We start from the raw sequence: 23,316 nt of genomic DNA, 5'->3' as shown, positions 1-23,316 counted from the left end.
CAATTTTCAAAGCATCTTCTATTAGATAAACATACATTTCCCAACTGAATTGAAAAGACCCTTTTTTTTTTTTTTTTTTTTTAAAGACAGGATCTCCCTTTGTTGCCCAGGCTGGAGTGCAGGGGAGTGACCTCGGCTCACTACAGCCTCGACTTCCCTGGCTCTGGTGATCCTCCAACCTCAGCCTCCCAAGTAGCTGGGACTACAGGCATGTGCCACTGTAATTCCCAATGGGTTCTCCTTGCCTACTGCCTAGACAGAGCCAATTTATCAACACCAGGGAACTGCAATAGATAGAGTTTAATTCGCGCAGAGCAGGCTGTATGGGAGACTGGAGTTTTATTATTACACAAATCAGTCTCCCCCAAAACTCAGGGATCCAAACTTTTAAGAATAATGTGGTGGATAGGGGGTCGGAAAGTGGGGAGTGCTGATTGGTTGGGTGGGATATGAAATCACAGGGAGTCGAAGCTGTCCTCTTATGCTGAGTTAGTTCCTGGGTGGGGGGGGGGGCCATAAGACCAGATGAGCCAGTTTACCCATCTAGGTGGTGCCAGCTGATCTATGGAGTGTAGGGTCCACAAAATAGCTCAAGTACTGATCTTAGGTTGTACAATAGTGATGTCTTCCTGTGGAGCGATTTGGGAGGTTTAGAATCTTGCAGGCTCCAGCTGTATGACTCCTAAACCATAATTTCTAATCTTGTAGCTAGTTTGTTAGTCCTGCAAAGGCAGTCTAGTCCCCAGACAGGAAGGGGGTTTGTTTTGGGAAAGGGCTGTTATCATCTTTGTTTCAAAGTTAAACTATCAACGGAGTTCCTCTCAAAAGTTAGTTCAGCCTACACCCAGGAATGAATAAGGACAGCTTGGAGGTTAGAAACAAGACGGAATCAGTAAGGTCAGATCTCTTTCACGGTCATAATTTTCTCAGTTATAATTTTTGCCAAGGTTTTTCACCACCATGCCTTGCTAATTTTTTGTATATTTTATACAGATGGGGTTTCGCCATGTTGCCCAGGCTGGTCTCTAACTCCTGGGGCTCAAGCAATCTGCCCATCTTGGCCTCCCGAAGTGCTGGGATTACAGGCGTGAGCCACTGCATCCAGCTGAAAAGACACTTTTACTGAATATTAAGTTCATATATTTGGATCTGTTTCTCTTTTTTCTGTTTCATTTATAAAATGTTCTCGTGGCTAACAACATACCATTTTAATAACAGTAACTTTATATTATATTTAATATTTAGAAGAAAAGGTAAAAATGAAACCTGTTGCCATTCTGATAAATTATATTAACATATCTATTTTATAGGAATGAATGATATTTTATAATAATAAAAACTATTAGGGAATATGAGTATGACTCTTTTGACAGAGAGTTTTATCTCCATAACATTTTTCTTTTTTCTGTATAGACCTTTTTTGTTAAATTGTTACTAAGGATTTTATATTTTTTGTTTCCAAAATAATTTTTTTTCTATTTCTAGATAACTAGTATATTGAAAGTATAAAGAAAAAATTTGATTTTTATATATTTATTTGGTGATCATTCAGCTAACATGCTTTCTTAGTAACTGTGTAACAGTCATAAATTCTCTATGAATATAATCATATCACATGACAGTGAAGAGAGTATCATTTTTTCCTTTTTTTTTGCTTAATTTTTTTGTTTGATTACAACAAGCAGAACCCATAACATAGTGCTAAGTAACAGTGCTAATAGCAAATATTCCTGTGTATTCTTCCTGATTTAATATGAGTGACTTTTATATTTTCTGTTTAATGAAATGTTTGATTATAGGTCTTTATAAATATTCCTTATTGTGTTTAACTTCCTTCCATGCCCATTTTATTTAGAGTATTGCTAGAAATTTCTAATACATTTTATCACATTTCTTATTGGAATGCATACTGAGTTGAATAGAGTCCTCAGTAATTTATAGTCATGTGGAATCTCAAGTGACTTTATTTTGAAACTGGGTCTTTGCAGATGTAATTTGTTAGGTTACAGTAATTAGAGGCCATAAGGGATTAGAGCGGCCCCTACCCAGTGACTGTTGCCCTCATAAGGAGCAAAACCAGAGATATTGTCAGCACGCAGAGAGAATACCATGTGATAAAGGAGACAGAGACTGGAGTAATGTGTCTGCATGCCAAGAAATGCCAAGGACTGCTGGCAGCTACTAAAAGGTAGGAAAAGGCAAGGGAGGGCCACCCCTTAGAGCCTTCGAAGGCAGGATGTCTCTACTGGTACCTTGATTTTGAACCTCTAGCTTTCAAAACTGACAGACAATAAATGTCTGTTATTTTAAGCCACTCATTACCAAATTACCAAACGGTAATTTGTTATGGTAGTTTTAGGAAATTAACAAAGCATATGTTGTATAATCATATCATTCTAATCCTTTAATTAATGGTATAAATTTCCAATTCAGAACCAGTTTGTAATTTCTGAAATGAAGCCTATTTTAAACATTTTATCATGTTTTCATAAGCAGATAGATACAAGTTGCTGTTTTTTAATTATATACTTCCACATATGAAAATGAAATTAGCATAAAATATCTCATTAGTGTTATTTATCTCAAGTTTTGATATAACATTTTGCTAGATTTGTACAATTGAGCCCATTCTATTTTCTCTATAGTCTCGAATTGTTTAAGAACCATACGGAATATCTGTTTTTTAAAGCTTTCATATGTTACAAGTATCTTTTAATCTTTTAAAGTACTTGTTTTTAAATATCTAATTTACATGTAAAACTATCTGGGCCTGGTGCCTTTTTTCTAGTGGTACATCTTTAATAAGTTTCCACTTTCTTCTATGATTATTGGTATTAAATGTTTTTATTTTGCCTATGGGAATAATATAATACTGAATTTATATATATTTTTCTAAAGAATCATCATTTTCCTAGATTTGAAAGTGAATGGCTATAACAATTTTTTTTTTTAAATCTAGCCATACCAGTACTGATTGGCAGAGTTGACCAAGGGAAGCTAGGAGGGTACATACCATCTTCCTCCCACATGACTACATATGCATTGAATCAGAAGAAGACAATCTTCCAAGAATAAAAAGAATCATCAAGGGAATAAGAGCAGTTCTCATCCCTAGTTAGAATTTCTAAACAAACCAAAGCAAATGTTTTCATTTGAATCATCAGGACTGTGTCACAATGAAACCTAGATGGTTTGTCTTCAAGTCATGTACTACTCCCCTAAAGTCTTATCAAAAGTATGCTAAAAAAGTTTATGACATTTCCACTGAGCTACAATAAAGCTTCTATTTTTTTAGATACTTGACAAAGTTTAAAAATAATTATTTTTCCCTCACACCTGCATACATTTTAAAATATCTTCAACTTTTCTTTTTTTTTTTTTTTTTTTTTTTGAGACGGAGTCTCGCTCTGTCGCCCAGGCTGGAGTGCAGTGGCGCGATCTTGGCTCACTGCAAGCTCTGCCTCTGGGGTTCACGCCATTCTCCTGCCTCAGCCTCTCCGAGTAGCTGGGACTACAGGCACCCGCCACCACGCCCGGCTAATTTTTCTTGTATTTTTAGTAGAGACGGGGTTTCACTGTGGTCTCGATCTCCTGACCTCGTGATCCGCCCACCTCAGCCTCCCAAAGTGCTGGGATTACAAGCGTGAGCCACCACGCCCGGCCAATATCTTCAACTTTTCTACAAAACAATTTTCTCTACAACTCTCCCAGACTTCATAAACATATTCTTTTATTCATAGCAGATGGAGGAAATTAGAGTAACATATTTGCTCTAAAATCATTAGTGCTGCATCAGCACTTCTGATCTAAATGGCATTTCAAGGGGTTATTGTTACATAGAGCAAGACTTTGCTCCAGGCAGAAAGAGACAGAAAAACAACTTGAAAAATGAACCTTTTTTTGCAATTAGCTTCTGCATCTTAATTTGTTCAATTCAATGTCGTTCTATTTGGATTTTAAATACAAATCAAAGGAAGAACAAAGTGATCCAATTCTGTCAGGGTCATACATTCCTTACTGGTCAGTCCTCTGATTAATCATTACAGCTGCTTCCTAAAAAACAATGTTGTTAAAACTTACCATCAACTACTTGATTCTCTGGAAGACTAATATATTCTTACTTCTCAGAGATATCTGAGAGGCTGATAAGTCTGCTCTTTAGCCTCAAGAAATGCCTAAAATTAAACTATTTAACTGGTGAGCTTCACATGACTGCCACTCTGTCCAAGAGATAAATAAACATCCCTGGCTGAAGAATGAACCAACCCATGGGTGTTTCTTTAGCTCATACTCTGTTAAGTCCACTGTGGAATTAAAAAAAAAAATAAGTTTAAGGTACTACACACCTGGAAAATGCAACCTTGTAAACATAAGAGAAGCCACAGAGAATGATGCAAGATAGCAATAATCATACTTTATATTTTTACACTGCATTACAATTTTCAAACTACTTTCATGACACTTTTCTTATTTTATCCTCACAGTAAATCCATAATGGAAGCAGGATAAAAGAGGAAGGAGACATAAACGTAGAACTTCAGAGATGAAAGCAACATTAAAGGCATCAATAACCTTCTTTACAGATAAGAAAATGGAGACCAAAGGGAAATAAGAACCTTCACCTTGTTTCAGAGTCAGGCAAGCAAAGCTAATGAAGTGAAGGCTTGTCACTCCAAGTTGCAAAAAGGAGTCACAAAAATAAGACAAGAAAGAGAAAGATGATAGAAACACAGGACACTAATTTAGATTTAATGTACTTTTTTAAAAAATCAAAAAGGAAAAGCAATTCTATTGAATTCAGGTTTGAAATTCAACGTTGGTCTCTAGGGATCAGTTGGCTACGGTGGTTTTATGCCATTACCAGATCCCTTTGAGAAAAATACTATTTTGAAATTCATAGTTTCCAGTAAATATGTTCAAGGCTTTGAAGAACATACTCCTGTAGGTGTAAATGGTGTATACACATATACACAAAAGCTTGAAAACACTACTTAATTACTGAACGGAGTCTAAACATTCTACAGCTCAGTTAAGAAGCTACACATACATCTCATACCCACCAACTCTCCAGCTGTCCTCCACACACCATCCCAGCAAGTCCTAGCTGACTCTCTTAATACTGTGACCGCTGTCATATAATAAAGGTTGAAAATCATCCTTCCTTTGAATAAGAATATATTAGAACTATATTTTTTTTTGTTACAGCCTCCTCAAAAATGTATTTCAAGCCACACATAGGCCATTGTCCTGGCATCTTTTATTTAACAGACAATAGCTATTTTCCACGACGCAGTCCAGAATATTCTTTAACATCTACATCCAGGATATTATCATAATTATAATAAGAGACAGCACTACATGGATGAAGCTGGAAGCCATCATTCTCAGGAAACTAACACAGGAACAGAAAACCAGACAGCGATGTTCTCACTCATAAGTGGGAATTGAACAATGAGAACACATGGACACAGGGAGGGGAACATCACACATCGGGGCCTGTCGGGGGTTGGGGGGCAAGGGGAGGGAGAGCATTAGGACAAACACCTAATGCATGTGGGGCTTAAAACCTAGATGGCAGGTTGATGGGTGCAGCAAACCACCATGGCACATGTATACCTATGTAACAAACCTGCACGTTCTGCACATGTAACCCAGAACCTTAAGTAAAAAAGAAAAGAAAGGTGCAAAAGTAAAAACATTGAAAGTGGAATCATTATTTTAAAAAATAAATTCACAGTGGTGTTGAAATCAGGGTTAGAGGACAAGTCTTTGTGTTAGAATGAACACTTAATTTATTATCAGAATGAACAATAATTACCTTGACATTTTAAAACAGCATTTTGTCACCTTTTAAACGTCTGGGAACAGAAAAGGTGAAACACTGTGTCTGACACACTATGGAAAGTTTTATAATTCTCCTCAAAAAGGAAGAACAAATATTTCTATTTCCATTCCAGATCTGCACAATATATTCTTGCATCCCATTTGGTCTGATTCATTTACATTTTGCTGAATTCTGTTTTTGTCCATTTTCATCATTCAAAAGATTTTAAACATTCAACAACATCAAAAAGCCATCAAAAGATGCTTTCAGATGAAATTGCAAAGAAAATAAGCACATGAATTAGTGAAGCAATTTCCAAGTTATACAGTTGTGGCACTTATATCTTTCCTCATCTTGTCCGAGAATTAATTGTACTGCTGAAATTAGACATCCAGCCTGCTCCATGCAGACAGGAGCCTAAGCCGGAAGCAAACTCTTTGAATAACAACACTGCCTTCTGATTCTTTTCACATGGCTACATTTTTGACATTTCCTTCAATAATCTACCCAGTTGCAGTGTGACTATGACAAAAGATTTCTGTAGGCATGACTGGCACCTCTGCGGTAAGTGGCAGGGAATGGAATAGGCAATGAGTCCCTTTAGTAGCTCCAAAAAGCCCACGGGCACTCTGCAAACCTTTTGCATACATGCTCTTAAGTAAAGGATGTGAAAAATTGAAACCATGATGACAATTTAATCACCTGACAGATGATTCTATGATCTACTATAACTTTATAATGGCAAAGCCACTGACACACGAGACTGACAGGCATATATTATCTCTCTGCCTCTAAGTCTATTAAATGTTTATTTGGGGGATTTACACATGGATGGAGATGACCTTAACAGAGTATTTATTGAATCTATCCAAGGATAAATTATAAATGACTAAAACTTTAACTAGGTGGAATTTTCTTCGTTATTTTTAATTTCTAGGCCCAAATCACTTCCCTAGGCTCTAGAACTCTCTTCCAGGAGATGTCAGATGTCGGTAATCAGAGGGAGCCCATCTACAGTCAATGCAGCCAAAAGTTCTGCCTACAAGGTAGCAATTAGAGTCCAGCAGTCTCTTCTGGAAGTGCCAATCACTGCTCTGTCTTCCCTTTTGGGTGTCTTCTTAATGAAAGAATGACATATCATTTTTATCGTATCAGATTAGAAAATATTGTTTAAAATAACACTCACAGTTGGCAAGAATGCAGAGAGAGAAGCACTCCCAAACAGGTGCTGGTGAGGATGTAAATTGGAATGTCCTTTCTGGAAAACAGTCCAACAAAATATATCATGATGTTTTTATCTTCCTGATATTACTTTGGGTATACTGTTCTATATATATATATATATTTTTTTTTTTTTTTTTTTTGAGGTGGAGTCTTGCTCTGTTGCCCAGGCTGGAGTGCAGTGGCGCAATCTCGGCTCACTGCAAGATCCGCCTCCCGGGTTCACGCCATTCTCCTGCCTCAGCCTCTCCGAGTAGCTGGGACTACAGGTGCCCGCCACCACGCCTGGCTAATTTTTTGTATTTTTAGTAGAGATGGGGTTTCACCATGGTCTCGATCTCCTGACCTCGTGATCCACCTGCCTCGGCCTCCCAAAGTGCTGGGATTACAAGCGTGAGCCACCGCACCCAGCCTACTGTCCTATATTTTTAAACAGTCTTCAAAAGCCAGAGTTTTAAAACTCTGTATGGCATTTTGTTATGTGAATATGCTATAGTTTTCAATTATTTCCACATTTGTCAGCATTTTAGTTGATTTCAATTTGGGGTATTATAAATAATGCTCCAGTGAACATCTTCATAAACACACATTTAACTCACATTCTGTTTATTTCTTAGTATAGATTCAAAGTGAAAATACAGTGGTTGGCAAGGCTTACATTCAAGTATAATTTTATCCTAGTAATTATGGAATTAGTATCAGCAAACCAATTCCTAAGCTAGAATTCACCATTATTTACTAGGAGAAAGATCTCTGGTGGTAAAACAGACCCTGCTTATTTACACAGCCTTACTAATGGGCAATTTGCCAGAGGAAACCAAACCAGAGAGCATGTATGATTGAGTAACCATTACACAGAAAGACGAAATCAGCTCCTACCAAAAGCACATTCATTTCAAGTAATGCCAGCAGCCTGCTGAGTTAGTCGTATTCATCCCCTATAGAAACCCTTCCCAAGTTCGTTGATATGTGACACCCATGACATATTTTTACCATCACTGGTTTGCATGAATTTGCCTGTCTTTGAGACCTGATAAACAATCTGATTTCTTGAACTGAAAAAGGCGAATGTAGTGAAACCCTATCCTGTAATTGGCAAACCTTTTACCTCCCTGGTGGCTTGAGTAGAGAAGTTACTGTCTGGAGGCTGTTCTATAGAAAACATGATTGGCCCTAAAATTAAAATTCCAGACTTTAGGAGCCAATTAATGATGACATACCACTTTTAATCCATCACTTTGCAATATATTTAAAATGTTAAGACTCATTGTTGGCAAGGGAACAGTATTTCCCAAATTTTATTCCATGGGAAAATGTTTTTGTGGACAAAAGAGTTTGGGAAAGAGTGATATTGGAACAAAGTTCAAGTTGAACTTTTAATGTGCTATTACCAACTGTAATCTCCATGGGGGGCTGTAGCTAGTAACATTTGTAAACTTCTTCAACCACAAATTATTCCTGCTTTGTATTGCCTTTGTTTCTGGCAACTGGGTTTCTATAGAGCATTGCAAGGCAGAGCATTCTATGGAACGTACTTTAGAGAATGTTTCTCTAGGTCAGCAGTTCTCAAACATTTTGGTCTCAGGATCCATTTCCACTCCTAAAAATTGTGGAAGGCCCCAAAGAGTTTGTGGTTATGTTGGTTATATCTATTTATATTTACCATGTTAGAAATTAAAACAGAAAACTTTCAAAACACTATGAATTTATTTTAAAATGACAATATACTAACCCATTACATGTAAACACACATATTTTCCCAAGAAAAGAGCTAGTGAGAAAAGTGGCATTGTCTCAACATCACATTAATATTTAGCTTAATAGAAGACAGGTGGATTCTCCTGTTTCTGCATTGTATTGTGATATATTATTAGGGTTGAAGTGTGCCAAGAAAATCTAGAAGGAACATTTTAATAGCCTTTTCAAGTAACTGGATGTTTTTCTCTAATACTGCATCAAAACTTAACAAATGGTAGTTTCTTTAAAAGTCATTTGCAGTGTAGAACCCGAAACCACATCAAGAAATTTTTAGTGCTCTGTTATGTGAAAAATTCATGGTCTATGTGGCATTTCGAATGGATCCTTTCTCCATGCGAAATTTTGTAACAGCACACATTGCTGTGGACAAAAATAGTGGTTCATTGGATTATGCAGATCTTCCAAATGTTGACACCTTTCATTGCATGATCTAAAAGAGAATTACATTTGCAATATCAGCATTGACCTTTTATTAGAAAAAATCTTTAAGTATTGGGAAGTGGTCAAGCTCATGGTGGCATATCCAAGTTTCCCAAAATTTGAATTTTTGCTTAGAAGCTTGAATTTTATCACTATCAACAAATATTGGCCAATGGTTTACTTAAAGCGATAGACTCACTTTGTGCATTTTAAAGAAAATATGTTAAATACTTGAGTTTGCATGATTATATTTTGTCTTTCAATGGTTCTTTCATGTAGAAAAATAGTGTTCCATATAAAAGGTAGCCGGTTCATTTCACAACCCAGTCTCACAAGTGCTTTTCCTTGAGACAACTGCGATATGTCAGTATGCAGCAGCAGTTCTTTCTGCATACTTCTCATTTCAGCACACAGAACACTAAAAAAAACAAAAAACAAATCTCAACAATCAAAATGCAGTTAAATTAATAATTTTTACTTTTCATCAAGGATATTCTTAGAAAAAGGTGACTTTTTATTTTTTTTAACCATAGTGCATGGCAGTAAAAAATGAAAGGCCAGGCCAGGCGCGGTGGCTCACACTTGTAATCCCAGCACTTTGGGAGGCCGAGGCGGGCGGATCACCTGAGGTCAGGAGATCGAGACCACGGTGAAACCCTGTCTCTACTAAAAATACAAAAAAATTAGCCGGGCGTGGTGGCGGGCGCCTGTCGTCCCAGCTACTCGGAGAGGCTGAGGCAGGAGAATGGCGTGAACCCGGGAGGCGGAGCTTGCAGTGAGCCGAGATTGCGCCACTGCACTCCAGCCTGGGCGACAGAGCGAGACTCCGTCTCAAAAAAAAAAAAAAAAATGGAAGGCCAAAAGTACAGTTCGGTGCCACTGTCTTGATTCATGCTATGGTGCCAGTAGTTTTAAAAAACATTACATTTGCATCTTTAATGAAAATATTAACATAGTGAAAAAAAGAGCAACTTAGTATTACAGTAATATAGTTTCAACCTTGCAGACTCCCTGAAAGGATCTCAGGGATCACCAGGAGTCTGTAAAGCACCCTTTGAGCATGGTAGTTCTAGATTCAAAATGTGGTCTTGGCTGGGCACGGTGGCTCATGCCTGTAATCCCAGCACTTCAGGAGGCCAAGGCAGGCGGATCACCTGAGGTCAGGAGTTCGAGACCAACATTGCAAAACCCTGTCTTTACTAAAAATACAAACAAATTAGCCAGGTGTGGTGGTGCATGCCTGTAATCCCAGCTCAGGAAGCTGAGGCAGGAGAATCTCTTGAACCCAGGAGGCAGAGGTTGCAGTTTAGCCGAGATCGCACCGCTACACTCCAGCCTGGGCAACAGAGTAAGACTGTCTCAATAAAATGTACACACACACACACACACACACACATGCGCGCACGTGCCAAAAACCCTTAGGTTAAAACACAAACACATTGTACAGCTGCACAAAAATATTTTCTTTGTTTATATCCTTTTTCTATAAGCTTTTTTATATTTTTAAATATTTGTATTACTTTTTAAACTTTTTTTGCTAAAAACTAAGACAAAAACACAAACATTAGGTTAAGCCTACATCTGGATGGGATCATCAATATCACTGTCTCCCACCTCCACATCTCATCCAACTGGCAGGTCTTCAGGGGCGTAACAGGCATGAAGTTCTTACCTTCAATGAAAACAGTGCCTTCTTCTGAATATCTCCTGGAGTTCTTGCCAGAGACTGTTTTATAGTTAACTGTTCTTTAATAAGTAGAAGTACATGCTAAAATAATGGAAAGCATGGTATGTGGTTCATAAACCAGTAACAGTCATTTGTTGTCATTATCAAGTATTATGTACTGTACATAATTGTATGTGCTATGCGACTGGCAGCACGGTAGGTTTGTTTACACCAGCACCACCACAAGCACGTGAGTAATTCGTGACGCTATGATATTAGCACACTACAATGTCACTAGGCAATAGGAACTTTTTAGCTCCATTATAATCTTAAGGGACCACCCTCATATCTGCAGTCTGTCATTGACCAGACCATTGTTACATGGCACATGACTGTATATACAATGGAATACTATTCAGCATTTAGAAAGAAGGAAATCTTGCCATCTGCAACACGAATGAACCTGGGGAACATTATGCTAAGTTAAATAAGCCAAATAGACAAACACTGCATGATCTCACTTATACGTAGATTCTAAAAAAGTTGAGTTCATAGAAGCCGGTAGTAGAATGTTGGTTGCTAGGGGCTGGGGTGTGGGAGAGGAAAAAAATGGGGAGGCATTGGTCAAAGGGTACAAAGTTTGAGTTAAGCAAGATAAGTAAGTTTCGGAGATCTATTATATAGCATAATGAGTATAATTAATAATAATTTATACTTGAAAATTGGTAAGAGGTTAGATCTTAAATTGCTAAGAGAGTAGCATTTAAGATCTACTCTCACCACAAAAATTTATGAGATGATGGATATGTTAATTAGCTTGATTTCATCATTTAGCAATATATATATATATATCAAAACATCACTTTTTACCCTGTAAATATATACAAGTTTTATTTGTCAACTATACCTTAATAAAGCTGGGGAGAAAATGCATGTTCCTGAATCCCATCATGGGCCTACTCAAACAGAGTATCTGAGGAGGAGGCAGGGCTACCTGAGCAGCAGTGCAGGTTGTACACTGCACACCTTGCACAAAGGTATACAGTTAGCGAAGATTTGAGCTTGAAGTTTGCATTTTAAAGAAATTGCTTATGTGAATCTTGGTTATAGCAGAACTTTAAGTGTTCTAAAGCAGTTGTTCTTCATCTTTATGTGCATCAGAATTACCTGCCTTAGGGTTGAAAACACAAATTTCTTTGTGCCATGCTTGAACTACCTAATTAGAAACCTGAGCATCTGTATTTTCAAGGAAATACATAGCCAATTCTGCCACCTACCAAAATGTAAGAGCCATTTTTCTAGACTAAAAATGGTATAGCTGTCTACAAGAAATCAACTCAACAAAAGCTGAAGACAACACACACACGGCTTAGGAAACTCAGGCATCATTTGGACAGAGTCTATTCAACAGCTATAAATTTGTTGTTTAAAATAACCAATGCTTTTTTAAATGCAACTTTCCGTAGTTTTCTGTTGTTATATTTGTTTTCATTCTGTCAATATGGTATTGGATCTCAACCTTGTATGTTATTCCACCAACATCTTGAAATTTATTTAGCCATATTTTTGTGGTTTTATATGAATGCTTACTACACACAGTCTGATTTTTTAAGAGGTTTTATCTTATGCAAGATTCTTCAAGAGAAAAGATGAACTTAGTTTACTGTCAAATTACCAAACTGACTCAGAATTTTAAAAACCATTCAAAGTTTCATGTTATGCACTTAACATAAAAAAATGACTCAATGTAAATGTCATGTCTGGTAATGATCCTATTCCTGGGATCTTTCACATGAAACAGAGTGGGCAGGAACATTCTATGGCTGCCAAAATGGAATTAAACACATGGAAACAAAGAAACAAAAGCAAAACTGACCCCTTCCAGACAACAGGGAAACATGTAGATAAATCAGTGATTTTCCTTCCAGCTAACCACCGAAGTAGAGACATGTATTTTAACAATTGTAAGGGCACTGGGCTTAAGGAAAGGCAAAGTAAAAACTAGGTTATAATGTTGTCCTAGATGGGAAAACGCCAAATCTGCCAGTCACTCATGAAAAGAACACAGCCCCAGGCAACCGATACTGATACATTCAAAGATTATAGTTATGTATGATTACAGAATAGCATTTCATAAACTCTATCAGACAGAACAACTCTTTAATGGAATGTTAAGAGTTGGGAGAGAGAAAAAAGTTGGTCATTCTCAGGTCCAATTAATTTGAAAAACCATGAGTTACACAGAATTAAACAAATTTTTTTGACTGTGGAACTTCTCAGAGCCCTTCTGTACTAATGTGCATTACACCTCTCCAAGAAGAAAAAAGCATGCAGCATTTTTCAAACTTCTAATACTTTGATGCTTTTTTATTTAGCTTCTCACTGGGCTAGAGTTCTCTGGGACACACCCCGGGAAATATTGATACAGACAGGTCAAACAATTAAGGCAAATGCTCAGCCGTATACCTGAACTGTGGTAGAACAATCTAGATGCCACAGAAGTGGTGAAGGCATGCCCAACAGCCAGCCCCACTATATCAAGTCCCTTAGCCTCTCTCCATTGGCCTTAGCTCTGAAAGAAAGATGATGCTTATTAGTAAAGTGCCCTGGGATGGTTGGGCAAGAAACACTAAATAAGAACAAATTATTACCCTCATTACAGGGTAGATGATCTAATAAACCATCTCTATTACTTAAAAGTTTGGAGGCCTGCTATTTTTTTCCTTTTAACTACACTCCAATTTGGCCTTAAAAATCTATGCTAAAAATAACTTATAGGAAATATCCTGAAACCATAACATAAACTTTCTTATTGGACCTCTGTCTGTTTGCACATTCTCAATGACTGCCAGTCACCTACAGGTAAAACCCAAATTTCTTAGCCTGCTGTACAACTCTCCATCTTTTAGGAGCTGTAGAGTTTATGATTAAGATCATGGTCTTTGTAGGGAGACAGACAGGGTCCACATGCAGGCGCCACTCTACTACATCTGAAGTTATTTCTCTTCTTTGAGCCCTAGATTATCAAAGTATGGTCCATGAACTGGCAGCATCAGCAGCATTTGGGGCTTCCTAGAAGGGCAGAAATTCGGGCTCCATTGAAAACCTACTGAATCAGAATCTACATTTCAACAAGAGCGTCACACTATAGTTTGAGAAGAACTACACAAATTCTCATACGCTTTGACTAGCTCATCTGCAAATTGGAGGGAATAATAGTAAACTTGGAGATGGCATTCATCGTCTACTCCTTTGAATCCATCCTCACGTCCTAAGGTCCACTCAAATGTCCTTACCTGTCTCTTTCCCTTCATTACCTTAGTCCAGGCTGTTCTCATTTCTCTCCAGATCTCCTGCAATGGCCACTCAACTCATTACAATGCATCTCCTCTTGCTTCCTTCTATTCTGTTTTACTTACTGCAACCAGAGAAATCTCCCAGGAAAAGCAAATGTGATCAGAGCTTCCACGAGCTCTCAAAATAAAGGCCAAAAGCCTTTCACAGAACTACAACCTCTGTTGAGGGGGTTGCTTCCCACCTCTATATCTTATCTTGCATGATGCTCCATCTGGTTTCCTCTGCTCCAGAAGCACTGGTAAATTCTTTTTTCCATTCCTTGAACTAGCCATCCTCCTTCCCAATACAGAATATTTGCAAAACCATCCTCCTGTTCATCAGTGCCTTCCCTCCAACTCTTTACCTGGTTAACTCCTTCTCAATCTTTAGATGTTAGCTCAAATGTCATCCCTCTGAAAGCTTTCCCTGAGCCTCCTACCCAGCAGCCAAACACACTGCCTGACCTGTTGCCTGTGCCCCATAAATATTTGTTGAATAAATGAAGGAATTAATGAATGTTCATTCATATGGTTATTGTGACAATCAAATGGGTTGAAACCTATAAATCGTTGAGCACAGTGCCTGGTAGACAGCAAAAGCTTAATGCAGTACCAGTGGTAATATATTTTGAATATTAGTCTTTCTAAAAACTAGACCCCGAGCAGTACTTAACAGGGGCTAACCATTAGAATCACCTGGGAAATGTTACACTTCTCAATGTCCAGGCTCTGCTACAGACCGATTAAGTCAGAATCTCTAGGGGGTGGGACCCAGGCACCTGAGGATTTTAAAACTCTACAGGAGATTCCAACGTACAGCCAAAGTGTGACTGCTTTACTCTTTGTCTCACTGTGGTCTCCCAGCCTTCCAGAGAATAGCATACTGGGCGTCAAGAAGAGTCCTCATTAATCATGGCATGAGTCTGTGGCCCACAGAAAGGGGCAATAATATGAATACATGTAGTAAAAATCTGGCAATTCATTTCCCCTAGCCCCTTGACAGCAGCCAGATGGTGGGAAAACTCTCCATCTATTACCCAAGCCAGAAGAAAACCTTTCTGGGAAAATCCAAGTTGCCCGAACTACTGTTGGGAGGAAGTATGGTAACACGTGAAGATGACTCTGGCCCTTTGGGTTAAGTGATGACTTAACGAAATTCATCAGGACTCCATTATAAATCTGTCATAATTGTTTTGTTGAAGCAATTGCTTTGTGGGAGCAATTAATTCCAACTGCTAAAAAAAAGGTGAGAACTCCTGAGTGTTCCATCAGGCACCAAGAAATAGGTGAGCTGGGAAGCATTTGCCCTTACCTTCTGTCTTCTTCTCTACTCACGTATTTAGAGTGTCAGGAGACCACACTGTACTTTAAAGGCCTCCTCTTCCAAATAACCAACCTTCTGCTATGTAAAAACATGATTAAGAACACACATATTCGTACTGTATTTCTCACTCATTTTGAACTTTTCAAAATGTGATATTGCCAAAGAAGCTTTATCTCTTTTAAGGGTTTCACACACACACACACACACACACACACACACACACTGCCTTGGTTTGAAAAACAACATAGAACGCAGGCCTCATACAATTTGAGAACCATTTACAATTATAACCTACCAAGTCAGAGCTGATACCAAGCCAACACAAAGGCCTCAGAATTGTTATAAAAGGAACAGAATTGCTCTCTGGAAATAATATCCCAGTGGGCTAAATTCCCCCTCCCCCTGTTCCTCCAAGGTGGTAAATTGCAACAACAACAAAAAAGCATGATTCATGAATATAAATTTTTCTTGGCTTTTAAAATCATACACTGGCACAGTCCTCCCCGAACTTCAGCCAAATGAGAATACACAGATAATGACAATTTTACAATAAGTGGTTCCAGGACACAGGCTTTTCAAGATCCACAAATGAAAGGCACTATAAAAAAGAGTATTATTATTATTATTATTATTTCAAGCACCCAGAAAAACCACAATCAATGATTAGCCATAACAATTAAACTAACAATAGTACATCTGGAATCAGCTCCATGGTAATATGTACTTCATGCTTAATAGTTCAAATTAATTCAATCTGATGGTGTTAGACATACCAGTTAGGAGTTGGAGAGCACCAAAATTCACATTAGCTTCCACTTCAAAACATACTATGAAGAGAGAAGGAAGGAAATGAAGCTATAAATAGCAGTGGTAAATACGAAAGGCTCAGAGATTATATGGTCAGGAATAACTCTCAGCTATTAGGAATTCAGTGATGAAAATATGAAGGCTGATATTTCTATCCTTGCACATTCCTCCAGAGTCAATGACTGAGCCACTCATCTGAGCAACACATCTAAAACCCTAAAACCAGCACAATTATATTCAAAGAAGAGGGTGCCTTCTTCATCCTGCTCACAGCATCCTTTACTAGTACCCCATTTATATTGCAGAATACATGGAGAATTTATCATTTTCAGGTTATAGACTTCAAGAAATAAGAAAAGAGAGCAGGGGTTGGGGCAGGCATAAAAGGTGGGGTAGTTATTGCCTGATTACCTTATCTGTCTCACTCCCCCTTGAAGATTCACTAGATAACTGTCTTAAGCTGCACTATAAATATTCTCTAAGGCAGGATTTCTCAACCTTGGCACTGGAGACACTTTGGCCTAGGTCATTCTTTGCTGTGAAGGGCTGTCCTGTGCATTGTAGGATGTTTAGAAACATCCCTAGTCTCCACCTTGTAGATGCTAGTAGCATCCCCCACCCCCAGTTGTGACAACAAAATGTCTTCAGACATGGCCATATGTCCTCTTGGGGGGAAAATCATACTGGTTGAGAACTGTCACTTTAATTCTTTTTTTTTTTTTTTTTTTTTTTTTTTTTTAGATGGAGTCTCGCTCTGTTGCCCAGGCTGGAGTGCAGTGGCACGATCTCGGCTCACTGCAAACTCTGCTTCCAGGATTCAAGTGACTCTCCTGCCTCAGCCTCCCAAGCAGCTGAGACTACAGGCATGAGCCACCACACCCGGCTAACTTTTTGTAGTTTTAGTAGAGACGGGGTTTCACCACATTGGCACTGGTCTCGAACTCCTGACCTCAAGTGATTTGCCCGCCTTGGCCTCCCAAAGTGCTGGGATTACAGGCATGAACAACCATTCCTGGACTACTCTAAGTCTTAATTCACTTGTTTCTGGGCATCGGGAGGAAAATCCAGAGGGCAGACTCCCCTGTAGACTCTTCTTCCTCATTAGAGATGAGCATAGATTGTATTGCCAGCTGTGTGCAAGGCAGCACTCTTCCCATGACATGCCGACTCCTCCTCCTAACACCTCTTGCACATATAGGCTTGTTGCATATAATACAGAAATTTGGAACTTGGCACTCTTCTATTCATTGTGCAGGAAAGAGTTAACACAGAGCAGGCCCCACATGGCCTATCCTTAGAAGGCCTGTCTGCAATGTTGGCCTTTGGTTAGCGGCTGGGAATTTGAGCTGGTAAACAGTTCCCTACACTAATATGACATTTTTCCTAAATTATAGAGTGGCCACTATGCCTCACCTGTTTGTACAAACAGTGTGGTTTATGCTCAACACCTGCTTTCCTTCTGGGAGTCTGGAATTTGGGTATGTGCTAGGCAGATCAGCTCCCAGCAGTAACCTTGGGCACTGAGTCTCTAATGAGCGCCCGACTAGGCAACACTTCAAACTTGTTGTTGCAGCTTGTTGCTTAAGGAGCTAAGAGCATCCTGTGTGACTGCACTGGAGGAGGACTCTTGGACGCTTACTCCTGATTTCTCCAGACTGCACACCATGCACCTTTCCCCTATGTTGATTTTACTTTGTGCCTTTCACTGTAGCAAACCAGAACCAGAAGAAAACAAGGCTGAGTCCTAGGGGTCCTTCTCGGGACTTACAGAACCTTGCGAGTGGTCTTGGGGACCACCAATACAGTGACTTATTCAACATTCTATTTGTGCGCCTATATTTCTAGATACAGCAAAGACTTAAACTCCAAGCCCTCGCAGAATGTATGTGGTAGCAGCCAGCAAAGCATTAATTCTAGCATACTTCAAGCTTCTTTCATAGAAAACAAGCCCTGTGGCATCTCTTTTTTGTTTTTATAACAGCTTTTTAGAGATATAATTCACATATCATACAATTAATCAATCTAATGTGTACAATTCAAGATTTATATTCATAGAGTTGTGCAACCACGAACACAATCAATTTTAGAACATTTTCATCACCCCACAAAGAAACCCTATATCCATTTACAGTCACTACCCATTTTCTCCCAACCACCCAGCCCTAGGCAACCACCAGAGTTTCTGCCGCTATGGGTTTACCTATTTTTGACACTTCACATCGGGTCATACAATATGTGGTCTTTTGTGAGTGGCTTTTTTTGCTTACCAAAATGTTTTCAAGGTTCAGCCATGATGTAACATGTATCAGCACTACATTTCTTTTTATTGCTGAATAATATTTCATTGCATGGATATACCACATTTCATTTATCCATTCATCAGTAAATGGAACTTTGCGTTGTTTCTACTTTTTGGCTACTATGAATAGTGCTACTATGACCATTTGCATACAATTTTTTACGCATATATGATTTCATTCCCCTTGAATAGATACCTAAGGGTGGAATTTCTGGGTCATATATATATTTAACTTTTTAGGAAATTTTCAAACTGTTTTCCAAAGTAGCTGCACCATTTACTTACCAATAGCACTGTAACAGAGTTCTAATTTCTCCACATCCTTGCTAATAGTTACTATTATCTGTCTTTTTTTTTTTTTTTTGAGACAGCCTGTCACCCAGGCTGGAGTGCAGTGATGCAATCTTGACTCACTGCAACCACCACCTCCCAGGTTCAAGCAATTCTCCTGCCTTAGCCTCATGAGTAGCTGGGATTACAGGCATGCCCCACCATGCCTGGCTAATTTTAGTAATTTTAGTAGAGATGGGGTTTCACCATGTTGGCCAGGCTGGTCTCAAACTCCCGGCCTCAAGTGATCTTCCCGCCTCGGCCTCCCAAAGTGCTGGGATTACAGGCATGAGCCACCGTGCCCAACCTTATCTGTCTTTTTGCTAATAACCGTCTTAGTGGGTGTGATGTGGTATCTCATTATGGTTTTGATTTGCACTTCCCTGATGGCTAATGATGTTGAGCATCTTTTCATGGGCTTATTAGCCATTTATTTGCATATCTTCTTTGGAGAAATGTCTATTCAGACCTATTTGCCCCATTTTAACTGAGTTATTTGTCTTTTTATTATTGATTTGTAAGAATCCTTTTTATATTCATATTCTACATCCAAGTTTCTTATCAGATATATGATTTGCAAAACATTTTTCCATTTTGTGGGTTAGTTTATTATCTCAATGATATCCTTTAAAGCATAAAAGTTTTAATTTTTAGGATGTCCAATTCATCTATTTTTTTTTTTTTTTTGCATTACTGTGCTTTTGGCACTATAGCTAAGAAACCATTGCCTAACACAAGGTCATGAAGATTTATGCCTATGTTTTTGTCTAATAATGTTATAGTTTTAGCTTTTCCATTTAGGACTTTGATACTTTAAGGTAATTTTTGTATATAGTGTGAAGTAGGGGATCCAACTTTATTCTTTTGTGTGTGGATATCCAGTTGTCTACGGCATCTTTTGAATCACTCCCAGAGATAGTTTCAGGTAATTTTTGTCTATACGAATTAAGGTAACAGGTACCAAAACACAGAACCTATGTATGTGACAAACTGCCTGAGAGCCTTTATAAAAACTTTTGCAATTGGTGTTTTTTTTCTATTTTCAGAATATGCTCAGTATTTTGCTATATCAGGAAGCAGTACCGCCATTATTACCAGTGGTGTTACTACTACTACTAATAATAGTAACTAGCAGATATTTAGTACTTAGTATGTGCCAGGCACTACACTTGCATTTAACATTCATTAACTTTTAAGCACTACACATGCTTTAACTTATATGATCTTCCTGCCAACACCATGAGATAGGTAGAATCATTATCTTCATTTTACAGATGATGATATTAAGGCTCACTGATGTAAAATAATTTTCCTTAGGTCATAGAACAAGCAGGAAAAGTGATTTAAAAAAATTGAGGGAAGGAATGGCACTGGAAATTGAGGGAAGGAATGGCACTGGAAACTGAGGGAAGGAATGGCACCGGAAATTGAGGGAAGGAATGCCACTGGAAATTGAGGGAAGGAATGGCACTGGAAATTGAGGGAAGGAATGGCACTGGAAATTGAGGGAAGGAATGGCACTGGAAATTGAGGGAAGGAATGGCACTGGAAAGTGGAGGCCAAGTAATGTCGGATAGCAAATTCTAACAAATAGTAGCTAAGCACATATGCAAAATATACAAAAATAAACAAGCCAAAATCTAGCACTGGTAGATGACATTCCCAGTTCTGATCAAGTTGCTGACAACGAAGGATTGGTCTCCTTTTCTAACTCAACAAAGGGTAGGAAATCTTATCACTCAAGATATCAATCAAGATTTATTTGATCGCTGAAAGGGTTTTGTCAACACTCCAAAAATTGTATTAGTGACTAGATGATTGATGGAGTAAGTCAATTAGAACCAGATTAGAAATCGAGATATGAAGTCAATTACTTCCAATCTGAAAATTAGGAATCATTAAACAATAATATCATAGATGGCATCAATTTTCAAAACTACCCTTTCTGTGTTTGTCTATAGGGCAAAATTCAGGTAAAAAATAACTTTGAAAAGCCTAAAACTATAGAGCAACTTGATCTTGGGAGTGTTTTCCCAGATGGGTAGTGGGGTGAGTCTGGTCAGTTTTCAGTGGAGAAAATGTAGATGAGATAAGCAGTTGATGTTTCCAAATTCAAATAACTTTATGGCAGAAAAGTCAGTCAAGTTTAATTCTCTTTCCCTATACTAGCTGAGTCCTTAATGATAAATACAATACTAATAGCTGACATGTATTGAGTCTTACATTATATAGCCCTCTAAGTACCTGAAAGATGACAACTAATTTATTTAAACCAAGGCGTATGAAGTAAGTACTATTATTTTATTCCCATTTTATATAAGAGGAAAAGGATGTGCAAAATGCTAATAGACCTGCTTAAGAGGTAGAGTGAGACCTTGAACCCTGCAGTACGTTTGTCCTCCTAATAATGTCTCTATATGGTTTCAGAATAGAAGCAAACAGACACATAAGGGTTAAGCATGGCTAACCTAACTCCAAGTTGAGTCTTTTTACACTAGGCAATGCTGTCTTCAATATATTTATAATAACTTTATGCACCAAATAACATTTTGAAGTTTATTTCCTCCCAATACAGAAACATCACTGCATTTCCACTGGGATTTTCAGTACTGTCTGTTGTGGAACTGGTCTGGGCCTAGTGAGTATTGCTTTATCATTCTTAAATAAAAACCATTATAGAGAATGCAGAAAACAATTTCCCTTTCAGTTTCCCCACTTCTACCCATACTGAGAAAGATGGATCCTTAAAGCTCAGAATGTAATAAAAGCTCAAAATATAATAAAAGCTCAGTATCAGAAATGTTCCAAGTCCCTCTACTCTTTCCCTATAGTTAGGAAACTAAAATTTAATATAGGGCACAAACCTCCAGAGAATTCAGTGTATCGAAATGTTAATACACTTTTATATATTTTAACTGAGATAAACAAGAAAGAGATAGGGAAGCCAGAGCAGCTATGGCAAAGACATAATTATGATAAGGCTAATCCAGCTAACAGCAATAGAAGCAGATAGTGACTCCACTATGATGCTGTGGTAGAGTTTGTATGGTCAGAAAACTATATCAATATACAACGTGAATAAGGCAGGAGCCCCATTATAGGAAAGCAAATATAACTTACTATGTGACTCTATAAAGCTCATCCAAAAGATCAAAGAGCATTTGTCCTATTACTAAAATATTATCCAAATGTATTTTATCAATTAAAACTTGGATAAAATCATTTGCTTCACTTAACAGTAATTCGAAAGGAGCACAGGCCGGGCGCAGTGGCTCACATTTGTGATCCCAGCACTTTGGGAGGCCAAGGCGGGCAGATCACAAGGTCAGGAGATAGAGACCTTCCTGGCTAACATGGTGAAACCCCGTCTCTACTGAAAAATACGAAAAATTAGCTGGGCATGGTGGCGGGTGCCTGCAGTCCCAGCTAATCAGGAGGCTGAGGCAGGAGAATGGCGTGAACCCAGGAGGCAGAGCTTGCAGTGAGCCGAGATCACGCCACTGCACTCCAGCCTGGGAGAGACTCCGTCTCAAAAATAAATAAATAAAAGGAGCATAGTATGTCCATAACCAAATAGGAAGGAAAATGCCTATTTTGATTTTCATAACAGAGCTTAAACATTGTGGCAAAACTTTAACATGTAGTGCATAATGTAAAAATTCTTCTACCAGCTCTCACGGTTGTGCTATCAACTATGTCACATTTCTCAGTCTTGACCACAAAAACACCATGAGATACATACACATTGCTGAAATACACTATTTCTCAAACTCGACTTTATCTTCTACTCCAATAACCCTGTCAAAAGGAAAACTAGTCTGGTTACTTCATTTCTGGTAGATCCACATTAACTCCTTTCTTTTAATGCTCATTAACCTTTCTGTTAACAATACTTCTGACCCTCAATACGCACCCTTTCAGACAGGTCAAAACTAAATTCTTCAGTTTACCATTTAAGCCTTTCCTTCAAGTCTTTGCAAGTAAAATGAGATAAAAACAATCGTTTCTATTCCAGCCAGATTGAAATTTTCTACTACCCTCTTTACTCTTCCCATTAAATTCTACCTGGCAGTTTGTTTGTTTGTTTTTATTTTGTTTTATTTTGTTTTGCTTTGTTTTTTTAATTGTTTATTGTTTACTGAATCTGGGGCATACTAGATATACAAGCAATTTAAAATTTACATCTTTTAAATCAATTTTGAAGTGTTTTCACACACACACACACACACACACACACACAAACACAACTGGCATGCAACAGTTGTCCTAAGGTGAAACAGTCACCTTATCAACAAAGTGTCATAAGCGTTCTCACCCAAGGTTGCTTATCCT

General features: G+C 38.2%; 1 protein-coding gene across 7 annotated transcripts in view; it reads right to left on the bottom strand.

Annotated features, from left to right (window-relative positions):
• The window catches only part of FHIT (fragile histidine triad diadenosine triphosphatase), a 1,530,527-nt gene that overhangs the window by 965,636 nt on the left and 541,575 nt on the right, over positions 1-23,316 (bottom strand). The window contains exon 5 of one of the 7 annotated variants that reach the window (XM_030801707.1): positions 7,011-7,082. The exons of the other annotated variants lie outside the window; for them this stretch is intronic. The gene's annotated coding sequence lies outside the window, so the exon portion shown is untranslated. The remainder of the gene's footprint in view (positions 1-7,010; positions 7,083-23,316) is intronic. 7 annotated transcript variants of the gene reach the window in all.

This window comes from Nomascus leucogenys, chromosome 21, assembly GCF_006542625.1.
Source record: "Nomascus leucogenys isolate Asia chromosome 21, Asia_NLE_v1, whole genome shotgun sequence".
Taxonomy (NCBI): domain Eukaryota; kingdom Metazoa; phylum Chordata; class Mammalia; order Primates; family Hylobatidae; genus Nomascus; species Nomascus leucogenys.
This window is presented reverse-complemented; position numbering and strand designations above follow the sequence as displayed.